The sequence below is a fragment of the Artemia franciscana genome, chromosome 11 (assembly GCF_032884065.1).
Source record: "Artemia franciscana chromosome 11, ASM3288406v1, whole genome shotgun sequence".
Classification (NCBI taxonomy): domain Eukaryota; kingdom Metazoa; phylum Arthropoda; class Branchiopoda; order Anostraca; family Artemiidae; genus Artemia; species Artemia franciscana.
In genome coordinates this window covers 35,481,549-35,492,533 of record NC_088873.1, presented here as the reverse complement: position 1 = coordinate 35,492,533, position 10,985 = coordinate 35,481,549, and the positions used below count along the sequence as shown (strand labels likewise).

General features: G+C 37.0%; 1 protein-coding gene across 1 annotated transcript in view; it reads left to right on the top strand.

The window, feature by feature from the left end:
- Positions 1 to 5,685: 5,685 nt before the first annotated feature.
- Positions 5,686 to 10,985, top strand: part of LOC136033143 (DNA primase large subunit-like) — a 46,410-nt gene continuing 41,110 nt past the window's right edge. The window contains exon 1 of the mRNA XM_065713784.1: positions 5,686 to 5,728. The gene's annotated coding sequence lies outside the window, so the exon portion shown is untranslated. The remainder of the gene's footprint in view (positions 5,729 to 10,985) is intronic.

The window sequence follows — 10,985 nt, the reverse complement described above, 5'->3', positions numbered from 1 at the left end:
TTGACATGAAAAATAAAACATGATAACTTTCCCAAGAGATTCTTTTTATGCTCTTTCATTACTTGGATTTCTAGACATGCTGCTAAGATTTCTTATTGGCAACCATTAACACAGTGCCTTTGGACTTTGTTTAAAAGCAACATTTCTTTTTAAAACACAACGGGCCAATTGTATAATTGTTGGAGATTGACATAGCCAATATTCCTAGAGACATAGTTACTCGACTATTCTACTATGCTGAACAAAATAGCTGTCTCAAAATTTTGACTGAATGTGTTTTGAAAATGAACGGCTTGGGAGGAGGGCAGCATACATTTTAATCTTTTTTACTTTTAAATATGGCAACGGGTTTTTTTTAATGAGTTCAATACCCGACTAAAAATTTCTTATAAGCTTCAACTTAATAATCTTAGCTGGCGTAGTAGCAATTGCTATAGAAACATAGTTGCAGTGTGCACACAGCACACCGAAGGTTTTTTCAACATCCCCTGCAATACACGCTTAAAGTTTAAACTTAATACCATCAGCTTTTCCAGAAGAATTTTAGATACGTCCTCTTAACAATCTGTGTGGGCAAAGTGTGTTTTGATTTATTTACATACAATTTCAATATTTCCAAATTTTTCCCCTTAATACCATTAGTTTTAGAAGCAGCAGCAGTAGTAGCAGTAGAATTAATGGTAGTAGCCTTAGCTTTAGTGGCAGTAGTAGTAACAGAAGTATCAATAATAGTAGCAGTAGTAGTAGTGTGGGTGGAAACAGTACCATTAAGATTCAAATATTTTCTTTTTGTTATTTCAACATCCCCCACAACAAGCCACGCCAGATGTTGGTGCTACGATATTGGTGCTACAGCCTTTGATAACCTGCATACTGACGGCATGATGTGATTAAGTTACCTTGCCTCATCCCTCCAAAAAAAATTCCTTGGAAATTTAACCTTCATACCCTTTCACATAGCTGTGATACTATTCATAGTAGTAGTATTTTTATTACAGTAGTAATATATAAAGTAATAGCGGTAGTATTAGCAGCAGTACTACTTCTAACATATTACCTTTAAAAGTATTACATTAGAAGTAGCAGTAGTGGAAGTAGCGGTAGTTGTAGTAAATATAGCAGTGACTTAAGTATTAGTAGTAGCATGCACTTATTACCTATTGGTTAGATGATTTTCTCCTTTTAGCAGTCTCTGAAAGTTTCAATTGAAAAGCGCTTTTTTGACAGTGTACATGCACATAGCCTCTTTTGATTTATTTTTCCTTGATATCGTAACTAGAGTAGTGCGATAACATTAATAGTGGTGGTAGTAGTAGTAGTGGTCGTGGTGGTAATAGTGGTAGCATGCAAATATTACATTTTAGGTCGTCTCCCTTATCATTATCTGAAAGTTCCAAATTAAAATACTCAATCATTCCTGAGCTCAATCATTCCTTTTGACAATCCGTATGCACACGACGTGTTTTGATTTAATTCAACACTCCCATCAACATTCTCTGAAAGGATCACCTGAATGCCATTCGTCTTTTTGAAAGTAAAGTTCAAACATGCATACCTTTCTCAATAACGAATGCTGTACGTAAACAATGAACCAATCACCTAACTTACAGCCCTTGCCCTGAGAACTGTAAGGAATATGACATCCCCAAAGACATAATTACTGAACCCTTCAACAATGCTGAACAAAATAGCTCTCTTAAAATTCTTACCGGATGTGTTTTGGGGAATGATAGGCTTATGGGGGAGGGGCTGGTTGCCGTCCATTTACTTTTGACTCTTAAAAAGGGCATTAGACTTTCCAACTTCTAATCCGATGAGAGTAATTTAATCGAAATTTTACGCAACCACTCGTTCCATAAAACCTAATATGCCCCGAGGCATAACTAACAACCCTTGCCACTGGGCTCTGGAGAGTTGTGTCCACTCTTAAGGTAGTTTTAAATTCTCTTTGGACTTTAGTAAACAAAATACTATCTCACAATTTTGATTGGATGCGTTAGGGGAAAAAAGGTGTCAGGGAGGGGGGGGGGCTAATCATCGTTGCTTACTTTCGACTCTTAATAGGGAATTGGATTTTAAATTTCCTATTGAATGAGCCTTCTTTAAAGTTCAAACAGCCACCTCTTTCATGAAAACCTAGTATGACCCCTGAAGATACCTTAAAATCCTTGCCCCAGATGGGGTGCCGTGTCAACCCCAAAGGCCTTTTTATGTGATGTTTGGACTATTTTTGAACGAGTTGATATCTCTAAATTTCTACCGAATGTATTTTAAGAAAATAGGCTATCTGGGGGGCTAGTTGCCTCCCAATCAGTTTGACTGTAAAAAAGGCACTAGAACATCTTATTTCCAATCCAATGAGACCCCTCCGAAGTTTATGCGTTCACACACTCCGTATTAACCTCGTCTGTCCCCGAGGCATAACTTATAGCTCTTCCCTGAGGGCTGTGGGGGGGGGGGGGGTAATCTTCAGAAATATAATTACTGGACCTTTCAACTCCACTGAATAATAAAGCTATCTAAAAACTTTGATTGGATATATTTCAGAAAATGATGGCTTCGAGGTGTTTCCCTCCAATCACTTTTGGCTATCAAAAAGAGCAGTAGACATTACAATTTCCAATCGAATGAGCCTCTTTCGAAGCTTCTGTGACAACTCCTTTCATACGAAGTGCCCTTGTCTAAAACAAACCCCCAAATATATATATATAGCAAAATAAATAAATAATGCATTGTGTCTGCATTTCTCTTTACTTAGGCAGTGCTATCGCGCTCGCTATGATTTGAACTGGCGTTCTCCAATTTAAATTTAAACCCCATTTCAGAAAGTGCTATGTGTTGCAAAACTTTACTTGATACTTTACGATGGTAAATGGCACACATATTGTGTTTTCTGGCTTTTTTTCAAAATGTTCGAGACAACACCGCTACAAAGAAAAAAAAATAGGGACCGCTCCAAAATCAATGCACATCCGGAAGGTGATGTGCTCAAAGAGTATTGACAACACATTAAGAAGGTGTTCGCTAACAATTCCATCCATACCAGACGCTATACCTCCCTTGAGCTTCCAAGTATTATGCCGCACGACATTTTGCTCATTTATCTTCGAGCAAGCTATTTAACTGCCTACAATTCTTATTCTACTTAATAGACTTCTACATATCATTAGTTGAAAGAAGAGCGTGCACAAAAGCCTCGGTGGCTTGTGCAAGCTTTAAGTTTTAAACTGATAGATTATACACTTTTTTTTAGGCTCGAGTAGAAGTACCAAAGTTTGATTGGTGTTTAGCATCTTTCAGAGGAGGACTTTTATTACGACCCAGCTTGCCAATCCTTATTCGAATGCTTGCTTCAAGATCGGATGCTGACTACAGCACTTTCATGGCATCGACTATCTCACAGCAGTACAAGTACAACGCTAGGGTACCGGACGAACCATTCTTCAATAAAAAAAATGAAGCTTTGATTTTCCTTAGAGTTTTGTCACAGTGGGCCTGATACTGATATTGATTAATTTCTTTTTACATTCAGTTTTAGTGTGAAACTTATTGTTTCTTTACCTAGTAACCTTCCTGAATTGAACTTTGCTCAAAAAACATGCTATGCTCAGAATCAAAGTAAATAGGATTCTCAAGGTTATGATTTGCCAATGCATGGTCAGTGTTAGTGACACTTCTGGAATAATGGATATAACCATATGAATTGGGTTTTTAAACATATGGTAGATCGTCTGGCACACTGGACATAAATATTTTGGCAAATTTGCTAGGATCAATGCCAGAGATATCACATTGTAAATCACTATAAACGACTATACACTGATCTTCAACTTTGTTCACAAGTCATTATAGTTGTGTGGAAGCTTGGAAATGCCGTCTCTCAGAAGCCATAGTGTTCATAGTTGTTGAGAGGTAAACAATTACCTAGGCTTGAGTTGCGATATAATATTTATAAAGCTCAATATTTTTACCGAAAACTTTGCTAGCCATAAAACCTGCTCCTTGCAAGGGCGTACCCTGGAGTAATGACGTGTCACTTTGGGGATAAAAGTACTTTTTCACCAGCAATCTGAAGTAAACCGTAATGTTCCGCCGTTACAAATGGCTCTTGGAGGCCCAGGTCATCTTGATTGTTACACATTTCAGGGATATAATCCAGTTTCTGTGGATTGTACCAGTAAATTTTGCGAAAAAATGTCAAGACATTATTCAGAGGTAAAAAAAGGTAAAGAATACGGCATTAGACTTTACAGTCCTTACCGGTGGTGCTGATCTCCGTTTCTTGGACCTTCATCCAGGAAGTGCAATGGGGGGTTTGGGGCCAACCATCCTGTGCTTTCGAACACCCTTCCTGTTTACCTTCCCCAGACTTCTCCAGGTACACATTTAGAGCTGGGTCGACTCTGGCTGAGGTTACAGAATCACACCACTGATCCCGTCCCAAACTGAATAATTGGGTACACTAGGATTCGAAGCCTGGTCCTCTTAGACAAAGGATCCTGAAACCAGCGCACCAATCCACTCAGCCAGGAGTGGATTCAGAAGTAGGCTGTTATCCTGTTTCTAGACACAACGTTCTTTAGCGATTTTTAAACTGTCGCAGAGTTCATTATATAGCTCGCTCGCACTTTTTCGAAATCCGGGCAGAACGCATATTTTAAAGTCGCGGTAGGGCACGGTGATTCTCGGATAGCGACATTGTCCCCGCATATTTTAGGCATTTAGGTTGACTAGTACTATCTTTGGCAGTTTGGTTGAACTAATCGTCGCGGTGGGGAAATGAATTTTATCTAAACCATTCATCTTTTCCAATGCATGATCAAGAGAAATAGAATCTTTAAAAAACAGCTCAATAGCGGTAGACGCATAATGTTGGATATCCATCTTTCACAAAACTTCGCTATTGCTATGAATCTTGAACTCGGCTAGCAGCTTTTAAATTTTGAACCTTCTTCACAGATTCTTCTAAACATTTCAACGATTCGTCCTAATCGATTCATAATAAAACATGAATCAGTCCAAATATCCCTAACAAAAAAATAAAAGACAATCGGTTAATAGCATGGAAGTTGAAGCAAACGGTTTCAACATTGAAGTTGAAAAATGGAATAAAAGATTTACTGTAATAAATATGAAAGTACTCGAATACAAATGCTTTATAATACCACACAAAAATATTGCTTATGGTGTTTAAAGCTCAGAAAGACTATCCGCTCGTGTTGTCATGACATTGTGACCATCTTTTGAGGATTCTCAGATTAAGTCAGCTCCTTCTGTCAAAGCACTTCAGAGGAGTCTGAAACAGATGCTCCAAAGTGTTTCCTACGGGTATTTCTATAGATGTTTCTAAGGGTGGAGACCTTCTTCGTTTAATCTCTCCCATCCAATCTTCTATCCCTATCGCTCCCCTATGCGTGCTAACTCTTCGCCCCTAATTGTTGGGACGTTCTGGGGCTGGAGAATTATGGTTTAGATTTTATTTGATCAAATCAAAAAGTGCCTCACGAAATTTTATCAAGAATAAGCTGCCATTCCCCTTAGCTTTGTCCCTGCTTTGATGTGTTTGATAGTTCCAGGCTTCCACTTGTCAATGGACTGCTCTTTACTTACTGTCTGTTACACTGTTTGAAATGTTAGATTGAAACAGGCGGCAGAATCTGTAAACACATTTCTGGCGGGAAATTTGAATTGATATCTCTTTTAGTAGGGCCTATTGGCAAGAATACTAGTGAATAGATCATTTGGTGCCCTTTTATTCCCTTTCAAAATCCAATAACTGCTTCTGGGGTACATTAGGCCTACATTTTCAGCCCTTAAAGGGCTAGAAGAGCTCATAACACCTTATAGTAACCAATAGTTTAAAAGTTTGTTCCTGAAAAAAACAAACTAGGCTAGTTAGTGAAAAAAGAATTTCATTTGTAGCTTATTCTTAATGGTAACTATTCATTAATATTAACTATCCTACAAAATCTTGGCATAAAAATATGTTTGCAGAATTTTTTAAAGGGTCACAAAACCCTTAAAAATGATGTCAGTTTATCCTAGCTGTAATGTCACTTTCAAGGGGTTTCCAGGCTCTTTAAAAATTCCTTAAAATTTGTTTTTATGCTAACATCTTACCATTAAAACTGGGCTAATGAAAATAATAATTACCAAATGCTTAAGAAATGCATAATTTGGACTAAACATTTGCACATTAGGAAGGGGTAGTAAGGGTAAAGTGAAGTGGAGTACTCTCAGAAGTGATACATATATAAGTAGCCTAAGTATTTTAGGATTTTCTGATGTTGTTTTTTTGTATTTTATGTGTTTTCTTCTGAGTAGGCAGGCCCGGGTTTACCAACAGGCCTATTTCCAGGGGCACAATGCCAGGGTACACAATAGATTATCACTAAGTGATTTTTATTAACAAAATCTAGCCTAAACCAATTTTAGCAGTAAAATTCTAGTTTATTGACTTCTTGCTAGCTTAGAAAGGGGTTAGGGGAGGAAAATGAAAGTTTTGGGAATGGGTCTACAGGCTAAAGTATATCCCAGGAAGGTATTTTAAAGTACCCACCTCACTCCTCCCTCTAGAGGGCCCTGAAATTTGCCTATATGACAGGTTTATACCTATTGAAATTTTGACAAAACCACCTTTTACCTTAATTTTCAGTTGCCAGTTGCTTTTTCTCTGCCTTTAGTTCTGAAAATGCAATTCCTGTTATTTGAGTAAAATTCTGAGCCATATCAATATTTTTTTTCTTCAAAATATAGGAAATGTATTTACATATCTTTAAAACCTTATAAATTTGGATTGAGCAAAGTTGTGAAGCTGAAAACAATTTTGTTGTACTTCATTCAAGCAGAAGATCTATTTTGCAAGGTTTCACTTTTATTACCCACATATTTTAAAGGTCATTGAAGGTCAGGACCCTCTAGAGGGAGAGGGAGTAGAGGTATGTACTTCAAAATACCTTCCCAGGACATACTTTAGCCTGTAGACCCATCCCTGAAAGTTTAATTTTTTCTAACTTAACCCCTTTCTGAGATAGCAAGGAGTCACTAAACTAGAATTTTACCATTTTAGCTATTGTCAAAATGCCATGTAGTTGCCATGTAGCCTATTCATAGAAAAGTGATTTTAAAACAACAAAGAAATTCTCTGGCCACTTATAAACTTTCTGATTTCTCCCCAGAATGGCAGCTGAGAGTTTGGTATCATCTCTCTTTTCCATTACTTTAAGCTCACCAGTTACATTCTGCTCAGTGCTTCTACTATCCCTGAATTTTTAGGAACTTCCCTGAAAATCTCACAAAAACAGAGCTGCAAAAACACTAAACCTAAGATTATCAAAGTTTTGAATGTGGTCCTGTGAGTAGGCCTAACTATAAACTAGTGCTGCTACTTAAGATGAATATAATTTTTTTTTGGATTTTAGGGTTGCTTGCAGTGTAACTGTATCCTAGATCCCCCTAATGATGGGATATAGCCCTAGGTTAGTTGGTATGCAACAATTTTCTGATTTTAGGGTAAAATTCTAGCTTAGGGGCTTCTTGCCATCTTTGAAAGTAATGGAGCTAGGTAAGTAGAATATTCTGGAATTAATACAGGGCCAAAAATATACCCTAGGAAGATGTTGCCAAGCTACTATGCAGTGGTAAAGATAGGGTTTTGAGTTCTGATTAGGGATATCAAGAGTATGTCAACAAATGCAGACACATAAGCCATGTTAAGAGGCCAAAGACATCTAAAGTTCCAAGATGTCATGTGTGGGCAATATGTCCTTCCTAGGGAAATACTCTAGAGGTAATCCTTCCAAAGCAGAGGACATACTCAATAGCACATTTGGCATAGCTTACACACTAGATTTGATTACCAATTTGACCAAGTCCTATGTATTAAGCTTCTCCTTTCTAAGTGATCTTTTTAATTTCAGCCACCTCTTTAGCTTTTTTCTCTCAAAGAGGTGGATCAAGCTCATGTAACTTCTAACTTTAAATGGGAAAAACAATGCAATATTATGTTAGAAAGAAGAAATTTGGAACTTCAGTCTTTACAATTTATTTCAAGGTATGGGGTCCCTTTCCCATACCTTGTATGTATCTACAATACTTTTATCTATTGCTCCATAGATTATTTTAGGTCAGTATGGCATGTTCATCTGAATGTGGGAGAGAATTTAGCTTGAGCCATTATGGTTAAATCTAAGAAGCCTAGCATTTCTTTCCTAGGGTTGAATAGGGACCTCGAGTTTTTTAAACCTTATCTGACTGTTGTTGGAATCTTTGCAAAAATTTGGGTTATTTCTTTAGAACCAACCTATCCACCAAATCATCTAATGCCCCTTTTATCAGCTTGAGACTCTTACAAAGTGCCAGTGAATTGTTTCCAAACTACCTCCAGTTGTCTCACAGCATGCAAACTTTAAACAAAGTTTTTTTTTCATACTTTACATTTAAATGTTGCAATTCAAACACACAAGCATAGTTATGCCATACAGTTTTTATGGCACTTGATATTTACCAAGTGACATATAGCAATCACAATTTCTGTCCATTGGTCTCTCTGTCTGCCAGTTCTGGTTTTGCTAGTTTGGGCACTTCCAGGTAAGCTAGGACAATGAAAGTTGGCAGGCATATCAGGGACCAGACCATATTAACTAGAAATAGTCTCTTCCCTGATTCAACCATCTGGAGTGAACAAGATAGTTGAGAAGATTATTACTGGCTGATAAAACAAATGATTGTTCTGCTTAAGTGTGTCTTGCTGATATAGGGGTATGATTCTCACTTAAAGTGCAAGAGGACTCAGGTTTGAATTTTGGACCACCCCAATTTTTACATGAAGAAGATCCAAAACTAGGTAATGATCAACATAGCAATTGCTGAAAGTTGGCAGGTGTATCAGGAACCAAAACAGATTAAATTAGAAATAGTTGTTTCCCTGATCTGACCATCTGGGGGGGGGGGGGCGTGGGGGTAGAAGGACAGTTAATTTGGGAAAACTAAAAAAATGAGTTATTTTTAACTTATGAAAAGGTTATAAAAATCTTAATGAAATTTGATACTTAAAAGGATCTCATTTCTCAGTGCTCTTATTTAAATCCCAACTGGATCTGGTGACAGTGGAAGGAGTTGGAGAGGGAAACTGGAAATCTTGGAAAATGCTTAGAGTGGAGAGATTAGGATGAAACTTGATGGAAAGAATAAGCACAAGTCCTAGATACATGATTGACATACCCAGACCAGATCTGCTCTCCTTGGGGGAGTTGGGGGATTTTATGTGTTTTAGCAAGTTTGGTGCTTCTGGACATGCTAAGACAATGAAAATTGGTAGGCATGTCAGGGACTTACACAAATAGACTTGATAATAGTTGTTTCCCCAATTCAACCATCTGAGAGGGGGGCTGGAGGGAGGGGAAATTGTGAAAAATGGGGTTTATCTCATGAATGGGTGACCAGATTATAATGAAACTTGATATGTAGAAAGATGCCATGTTTCAGATGCTCCATTTTCAGTTCGGATTAAATACAGGGACATGGGGGGTTGGAGGGGGTAAACGGAAATCCTGGAGACCAAAAATCTTGGAAAACGCTTAGAGTGGAGAGATTGAGATGAAACTTGATGGGAAGAATAAGCACAAGTTCTATATATGTCATTGACATAACTTGACCAGATCCAATCTCTTTGGGGGAGTTGGGAGGATTTCTAGTGCTTCGGCAAGTTCGACAATAATCACAAGTTCTAGGGGCATGATTAACATAACCAGACCAGATCTGCTCTCTTTGGGGGAGCTAGGGGGTCCAGTGGTTTTTTATTAAAAATTAGACTGAGTCTAATTTTAGGTTTCAACTTTGTCACAAGTGCCATATGAGTTCTTGGCTGTTCTGACATTTTCACAAGTGCCATATGAGCTTTTGGCTCTTGTTCAACCTTTGTAGGTCAATATTGAACTGATTTTCTAGATTTTTACTTTGTTTGGCTTTTGGTTCCTTGTTTATTTAAGAATTATAAAAAAAATGTTTCAGGCTGTTGCTAGTTTTGAATAATAAAAAAGATCTAATATACGTCAGTTTGGAAGGTAACTGGACAAAGTCTGGCTAAAGGGATTTGTTTCACAGTAGCACCAAATAAATTTAGGTTTGTAATAAATGTAAAGATTTCTTATCTTTTTTTATAATTAGGAGTTAATATATAAAATTGCAAATAAACTTTCCCTTAGATACCTGAACCAGCTGCAAACCTCATCCTGTTACCCATAACCTGAGATAACATACAAATCTGTTCTCCATCTATATTACACCTATCATGCTAACCCTTACTTTAAATCAGATTGTTATTAAATACCTAGATCTATACTTTTGAATACTTAGTAGGGAATAGTAACTTGAACTGAAAGTCTTCAATCTGTTCAATGAATTTTGAACTGATTTTTTTTTATTCCCAGCCTATTTTTCCTCCTGTAAAAACAAAAAACATCAAGTCCATGCCAAAAAAATCAAAATATTTCATGAAAGAAATACTTCAAAGAAGTTTTAAAGCAATTTCTTAATCAAATGACTAAATTTTGCTACAATGTGAGAGATACTATTTGTAAAAACTGTTCTGTTTTATGATGAAATATTAAAAAAGAGCATTAATAAATGATATGCTTTGTTCAACAAGAATAGACATTTCTTGCTTATCTTATGTCATTGCTAAACATGTAAAGTTATCTGCTTTATTTTGAAGTTGGCAATTCTTATAGAAGGGATAGCATATACTAAAGGCTGATTGTATCCATGGGCATTGTTGCCCAGATCCTCAGATACATTTTGCTTTGTCTATATTATTGGGTAGTTTTTCTTTAGTTCAGCTATTTTCGGCTTTCAAGAAATTTGGAATAGAGCATGCTGTGTGACTATATGTTTGTTATGTTTCCTTTGAAAATCCATAGTACAAAGAGAGAGAGAGCTTCTCAAAAGGATTCCAGAGTTCAGAGTTTAATTCAACAATAAATTTT